Genomic DNA, 8,348 nt, shown 5'->3' with positions numbered 1-8,348 from the left:
ACGGAAGCTCCTTTTCCTAAACCCATTTCCTGATCTCAGAAATTGCTTTTCAGCCTCTGGCTGGGGCCCTCCTTCCCATTCTTCTACCCCGGAGGCCGGAGGCCGGAGGCGCGGGAGGCACTGAGGCCAAAGGGCGGTGTCACCGGGCGTGTCTGAACGTGAATACCGGCCGCAGTCCCGGGGAGCGCGGGGGGCGAGCCGCCCGAGCCGCTGCCTCCCCGCCGGCTCCTCGCCGCCTGCACAGCCCTCCCGCCCGGGTGCCGCCCGCAGCCTCTCGGGCTGAGCTCGTCCGCCCTCCTCTCTCTGCCCCCTCGGCCCCCGCCGCTAGAATGTGGATTCGGCAGGGCGGGGCTCGGGCTCGGCTCGGGCTCGGCTCGCGCTGCGCCCCGCGCCCCGCGCCCCGCGCCCCCGGGCAGGCCGGGCACCTAGGGGCCGCTCGCTGCGTGCTGGGTGAAGGATCCGTGGTGCAAGGTGGGGGCCCGGGAGCCAAGGATCTCAGTGGGGGCTTGGAAGCGCTTAGTCCTACGAGGGGCTCAGGAAAGGTTTCTCAGAGGCGGACGCGCTCTTTGTCCCGGAGCTGGGGGGGAAAGCCCCGACTTCGGACTCGCGCGCACCGGGACGCAACCGAGCTCCGCACCGGGCCCGCCCGGTAGCCTCCGTCCCGCTTGGTCGGTGCGGGGCGTGGGTGCGGAGGGTGGAACCGGGAAAGGTAGAGGAGGGAAGGAGGCGGGCGGGCGAGGGGGAGAGTGCGGCACTCCGGCCGCTAAAGGAAACGACCAACACGAAACTGAAAATATCGATTTTCCTACATTTCGATCACCCGCTACTGGCTTCCTCTTTGGCGGCCAGCGCTTCGCAACCGTGTGCGGTTGGTGCTCTCCACTCCGAAGAGACAGACATTCGTCTTTTAAATGCTGGGTTTAAAGACGGCACCGCTGTTGGAGGTCACCCTTGGGACCCAGCAACTTCCCGAGAGTGGGCGTGAGGGCCGCTGGGGGACCCAGCACCCCGGCTCACAGCTGGACAGAGGAGCCGCGGCAAACTTCCGCCCCGCCCCTCTCCCCCAGCCCCGCCCCGCCCGACTCTCCTCCAGCCCCGCCCCTCTCCCCCGCCCCGCCCCTCTCCTCCAGCCCCGCCCCTCCGGCCCCGCCCCTCTCCTCCAGCCCCGCCCCGCTCCTCCAGCCCCGCCCCTCTCCCCCAGCCCGGAGCAGCCCGCGCCCCCACCCCCACCCCCCGGGGACCTGGACCCGCCCCTCCCCGCGCCTGCGCCCTGCAGGCCGCTGCTGACCGACGTGACGAGCCGTCTGCACCTCTAGTAGATCCGCTCTCCCAGGCTGATGAAGAACTCTAAGGAGCGGGCGTCCGACTGACTGATCTAGTATTATTGCTGGAATAAACTGAGTAATGCTTGTACTGAGAGTAGGACGCTGACGGCTGTAGCTTGAATTCCACATAAATAATGCTGGAAGTTCGCTATAGTTTTGTACCCATTTGCGGGCTACCTGTAAGCACGCATGCCCTCAGATATTTTTTCTTTATAAATGTATCTTATAATATTCTATTTATTGTTATGTATGTTCCTTGGAGTCTCAATGTATTTCCCCAACAGCCCCCAAAGGAGAGGCGAACACTCGGCGCCATGTCAACTTTCACCTGTGCCTTAAGAGCTTGCAGAAAAGCGCCCACGTTGTCATGGAGGGTTGGGAAATTCTGGTAACAGGGCTGAGGAGGTGAGAGGATCCGTGGTAAGATCGGCGGCGCCCTCGGGATGCAGTGAAAATCCTTTTATCCTGGACGTCCTCTCCGTGGAAGTCGGGTTCAGCCTGGGCGGGAACCAGCTCCGGGAGAGGCCGGAGAGGGCTGGAGTTGCGCCGCAGCTGGGCCCCGCCTCCGCACAGCACTTTCTGTCCACTCCGCTGGTCCCTCCTCGAGCTCAAGAAGCAGGAAGACCGTAGGCCTGGATTGTCAGTTGGTGCCAATCAGCCGTGGGCCGCGGGAAATCCATTAAACTCTCTACAAACCTATTTCCTGATCAGCAAAACGCTGAGGTTGCCTTCGCTCAGATATTTTACCTTTGGGCAATGATCCCAAGCTGCTAGGGAAAAAAGAAGCGCATCTACTTCGCGTCGTCCTGCTAGCTCAGTTTGTAGCGCTCACGACTTCTAATTTTAAGGTCTTGAGCATCGCCCAGTCCAGTGCATTTTATTTGGTTGTCTTCGGGTTGGGTCCCCGCCGTGGCCGGTGCTGTGCGGGTCCTTGCCGGGGCCACTAGGGGCGGGGGGCGCCGCCCGGTCCCTTGGAACTCGGCTCCCGGGAACCACTCCTTTTTTTTTTTTTTTTTTTCCAGTTTGGATCGTAAAGAATAATGATGCCCAGTTGATTCACTTTCTCTGAGACTGGCAGGACCCAAGATTCTTATTTTTTGCCCCCCCCCCCCAACTCTAGGATCGTCTTGAGTCGGGGCATAGGAGTGCATCAGCTCAGATGCCAAGCTCAGATGCTACCTCTCTGAGGCTATCAAAACTATGGGAAAAGGCACAAAGACAACTGAATTTTGAAAGTAACTTAATTCCTTTGTAATTTTAAATGTTCTATCCATTAAAAGGCTTTATTCCTGGGGCGCCAGGGTCTGAGTCAATTTCAGCTCAGGTCATGATCTCAGGGTGGTGAGATGGAGCCTGGTGTGCGGCTCCTGGCTCAGCTAGGAGTCTGCTTAACATTCTTCCAACCTCTGCTACTTTCCCCTTCAAATAATCTTTAAAAGCCTTATTCCAAGAAGGATGTGCAGGTTTCAGCAGATCACAAAAAGAGTCCTCAGTAGAAAAGAGGTTTAAAATCTGCATGCTTGGGAGAAAAGAACTGGTGCACCCAGGAGCTCGGGTGGGGAAGACAATGGGAAGGAAGATTCAGAACAGAGTGACAAAATTGGAGAAGGGAAGAAAGAGACACATTCCAAGGACTGGTCCCCACTAAGGACAGCTTATCTTTCTGAGCCTCCTTTCCCAACCTTTGTCTTTTCAGGGCATCCTCTCACTCTTCCATCCAACGGATTCTGGGAATTCTAGCATTTTCTACTAGGTCTACTAGGCCCACACAATGTTCCCTCTACCAGGCACCTTACAGTTGTCTTTTTGCTGATCCTCTCTTTTGTGGTCTGTAGGTAAAGCAAAACCTTATCTTTACCCTCTCAGGGACTCCAAATGGGCCTGAGAATTAAGTTGACATAAGATAGATTAATAGGAGAAAAGCACATTGATTTTTACATGTACATAGGAGGTCCGATAGGAAAATGGAAAATTCAAAGAAGTGGGTAAGCCTAAGTATTTTTATACTAGGTTGAACAATTGAAGCAATTGTGAAAAAGCGAAGTATATGGGAAGATTAAAGGAAGATAGGAGTTATTTTAACAAGGTCTGTACAGATTTCTCTGGGCCTTGACTTTCTGTGTCACATGACAAGAACTGTTTCTTTCCTTCTGGTAGTGGGAGGGCATCTTTCACATGGGAGTTTATCTCCTGCTTTCAGGAAGGAAAGGGGAGGTCAAATCACTCTTCTTGAACCTGCTGTTTTCCAAGTGCCTTGAGCTCAAAACAATCCTTATGTCAAAATGGCATATTTTGGGGGTGGCGTATCCTGCCACTCTTCAAGTTAAAGCATGGGAATATGCCCAGAGAACAGGATAGGTAGCTCAGATCTCCTTGTGGTGCTGTGGGGTCACCATGCTAAAAGTGAGTTTAGCAGTCCCAGATTATTCTTAGTTTTTGTTAAAGTAAAAACAAAATCATAGGGCTAGGTCATTTGTAAATGTGGAAAATAATATTCAAATTATTTAGAAATCAGTAATCTATTTTATCTTTTTTTCTATTTTATCTTTTTAAAAATGTTTCAAAGCACTTTTTAAAAAAATTTTATTAAAAAAACAATCATCTCTATACCCAACGTGGGGCTTAAACTCACAACTCAAAATCAAGAGTCATATGTTCTACTGAGTGAGCCAGCCAAGCACCCCTAAAATCCTTCATTTTATTTTTATATTTAGATTTTATTTTTAGGAATGCCTGGGTGGTTCAGCAGTTGAGCATCTGCCCTTGGCTCAGGGTGTGATATCAGGGTTCTGGGATCAAGTCCCACATCAGGCTCCCTGCACGGAGTCTGCTTCTCCCTCTGCCTATGTCTCTGCCTCTGTGTGTGTGTGTGTGTGTGTGTGTGTGTGTCTCATGAATAAATAAATAAAATCTTTTTAAGTAATCTCTACACCCACCTTGGGGCTCAAACTTATAACCCCAAGATCAAGAGTCACATGTTCCACCAACTGAGCCAGCCATTTAGGCGCCCTCATCTTTAAAGGTACTCGGAGGAATTCAGGGCTTCTACCCACAACTATAACATAGCAATACTACCAGATTGGTCTTCTTGCTTTAAACAACCATAAAAATGCCCAAAATATGTGAAGCCCCTGTTTGCAGACACTGGCCAGAGGTAGTGCAAGACTGTGATCCCCTGAGAGAGGGGTGGGAAAGCCGGAATCTCAGCAGAACATGGTGTTCACACTGAACTTCGAAGGCAGAGATCAAAATTAGGGCAGCTGAAGCGAAGGGAATCTTCAGAGTAGAGCATCAGAAAGGAGAAAAGAATTTAGATGCCAGTTTTCAGAAGTCTGCATTGGGTCCCCTATAGGTCATTTTGCTGAGTGTAGGGCCACTCATGCGCAGAGAGCTACTATCCAAGGCTTATCAGATGACAGATGCCACAAGATGGAAAACAGAATAGATCTTAGAGATTGGCACTGGCAACACTGGGATTCAGGCCTTGTTAACTCTACCATTCTGAGCATTCAGCTGATACTCCAGAAATGCTCTGTTTTAGGTGTGAAAACCACACCTTAGTGTAAGGCTTACTCTTGACTCTCCCTAACAAATATTAAAACCAAGCCCTGATAAGATTAACAGAGGAGCTGGGGTTTCCGAGTTGAGTCACACCAAGTTAGAGAGCTTTGAGAAACACCTTGGACTTTCCAAAGATCTACCTAAACAAAACATAAATCCAGTGCTGCACAAATTCGAGGTCATCAGCTAGTAATCAAATTGCTCAGTGGGGCAGCCCCGGTGGCACAGGGGTTTAGCGCCACCTGCAGCCCAGGGCGTGATCCTGGACACCCGGGGTGGAGTCCCACCTCAGGCTCTCTGCGTGGAGCCTGCTTCTCCCTCTGCCTGTGTCTCTGCCTCTCTTTCCTGTGTTTCTATGAATAAATAAATAAAATTAAAAAAAAATTGCTCAGTGGAACAAATATTGATACTCTTCGGAGAAAGATATCAGAATCTGGATTCTTTTACTGTATCATTCAAAGTGTGTTATAAACAATAAAAACCATAAAGAAATAAAATATAAAATAAACAAAAACAAAACAATGAAAAGTACTAGACATATGAAAAAAAATGAGGTCCATTTAATTCATACTTAAGAGAAAAATAGCAGTCAAAAGAAACCAACTCCCAGATTTCCCAGATACTAAATTTAGCAGACTTCAACATACATTATATGTATGCATTATATATGTATATTTTATATAATTATATAAACAATATACATGAAACAAAAGTACTATACAATGTCATTGAGTATCCTAGTTTTCTTTTTAAAGATTTATTTATTTAAAAAAAAACAATAAAGATTTATTTATTTATTTTGAGAGAGAGAGAGCACACCAGTAAGAGGGGTAGAGGGAGAGGGAGAGAGATTCAGAAGAAGGAGACTTCTTGGAGTCTGAGACCACGACGTGAGCCGAATACTGAGAATCAGATTATCCAACTTATCCAACTGCTCCACCCAGAAGCCCCTGTTCTGTGTTCTTCTTTTTAAGATTTTTATTTACTTGTGAGAGACACAGAGAGAGGCAGAGACATAGGCAGAGAGATAAGCAGGCTTCCTGCAGGGAGCCCCATGCAAGACTCAATCCCAGGATCCTAGGATCACGACCTTAGCCAAAGGCAGAGCTCAACCCCTGAGCCACCCAGTGGTTCTGTTTTCTTTCTTTCTTTTTATTTTTTTATTTATTTATTTATTTATTTATTTATTTATTTATTTATTTATTTATGATAGTCACACAGAGAGAGCGAGAGAGGCAGAGACACAGGCAGAGGGAGAAGCAGGCTCCATGCACCGGGAGCCCGACGTGGGATTCGATCCCGGGTCTCCAGGATCGCGCCCTGGGCCAAAGGCAGGCGCTAAACCGCTGCGCCACCCAGGGATCCCCTGGTTCTGTTTTTTAATAAAGAATCTCACACACAAAAATGGAAATCATAAAAAAGAATCAAATGGGAATTCTAGAACTGCCCAATGGGCACACAAATAAGCAGAGATGCAGATTCTGCATGGTTTCCACAACATGGGTGCCATTCTCCATGACTAATCTGGCTACAACCACTACTGAGTGCCCAACAGCCAAGAGCAAAGAACAACCAGCCTATGATATGTTATCAGTCCCCAGTTGGCAAGCAGGGAAGTTATCAGCACAGGGCAGCTGGTTGATCACAAAGGACCTTTGCATCATGGGAGGGGCAGCAATTTTGTTCTCACTGGAAAAGATACTTTTATTTTTTAATTAAAGATTTTATTTACTTATTCATGAGAGAGAGAGAGAGAGAGGTAGAGACATAGGCAGAGGGAGAAGCAGACTCAACACAAGGAACCTGATGTGGGCCTCAATCCCTGGATTCCGGGAACACACCCTGAGTGGAAGGCAGACGCTGAGCCACCCAGGTGTCCCAATACTCACTTTTATTATGGTTTTGCCTTCTCTGCCTACAATGGTTCTACTAAAACAACCATTTTGTGTGTACTTCCAGAACGCCTCTTCTATATCATGAAACTCCAGACAGTATTGCTGCTGACCAAGAATTCGTTCGTTTGACAGTTGCCCTGGGTTCACGCTCACTCACCAGTTTTACCCTGAAGAAGCTAACCTGATGGAACGTGTTTTTGAAAATTCAGTTTCAGTGCCAGCTGGATAACAATGCCTTGAGGAGCCAGATATTTCACAGGAGGGTCTATACCCTAAATTAGCAACCAATATAGGGAGCTGTTCCTGGAAGGTAGAAATAGTGGCTCCTCTCACTATTACCACTAAGGATATACTAGTGAACATTTTGCTTCCCACCCACCTCTGTAACTTTGGGATCTGTTGACCTAGAAATCTTAGTTCCCAAGAGAAAAATGCTTTCACCAACAGGTGCAAAAATGGCTGTATTGAAGTGGACACTGAGCCTGCCCCCTGGCCAATTGGAGGTCCTCATGACAGGGTGTCAACAGGTAAAGAAGGTTACTTTACTAAGTGGGATGACTGATCCTGACCAGCTGGGTTGCTACTACACAATGGAAGTAAGGAGGAGTATTTGAGGAATGCAGGAAAGCCCTTGGAGGACTCTTTGGAACTCATTGCCCTCTGCTTAAAAGTCAATGGAAAACTCCAACAATCCAGTACAGGCAAGACAGAAAATGGTCTGGAGACTTTGGGAATGGCCTACGAATCACTACCAGGCGAGAAACCTGTTAACATTGAGGTATGGTGCTTGCTGAGGGCAAAGGAAATATGGAATGAATAATGAATGAAGAAGACAGTTATAAATACCTGTGACAGTTGCAGAAGTGAGGACTGTAATAGATATGACTATTTCTTCCTTATTTTGATGTAAATATTTTTGTGTATGTGTATATTACTCAATATTTTTTTTCCTCTTCCATCCCACTACCAGCTAACATAAGATGTGTTGATAGTAGTAAACTTTTAATCTAAGTATTTAGATGAGGATATCAAAGGGGGAATGAATGTGATTCAAATGGAAAAGATTTTACTCTTTTGGAGAAAGTTTTGGCCTGTTTTCATTGTTTGAAGAAAGCATGATTTTCCTATTGTCTTTTTAAATTTTTTATTTTTTTTATTTATTTATGATAGTCACAGAGAGAGCGAGAGAGAGGCAGAGACATAGGCAGAGGGAGAAGCAGGCTCCATGCACCGGGAGCCCAATGTGGGATTCAATCCCGGGTCTCCAGGATCGCGCCCTGGGCCAAAGGCAGGCGCTAAACCGCTGCGCCACCCAGGGATCCCTTTCCTATTGTCTTTATTTGAAAGTTAAGAATGGTTTTAAAAGGAGCAAGAGGAATACCACACAGACAACAAGTCCACAAGAGGTGAACAATGGTGGATTTGTGTCAGTTTTCATTCCTAAACTGGAAGAACATTTCCCAGATTTCCCATCCCTGCAAAGTTTTGCGCTAGCTGGACATATTGATTTGGAAGGTGGAAATAAACAGAAGTGGCTGCCATATTCTTCTAAAACTGAGCAGAGGTC

Source organism: Vulpes vulpes, chromosome 8 (assembly GCF_048418805.1).
Source record: "Vulpes vulpes isolate BD-2025 chromosome 8, VulVul3, whole genome shotgun sequence".
NCBI classification, from domain to species: Eukaryota; Metazoa; Chordata; class Mammalia; order Carnivora; family Canidae; genus Vulpes; species Vulpes vulpes.
The sequence above is the reverse complement of the archived record's forward strand: the minus strand, read 5'-3'. Positions refer to the sequence as shown.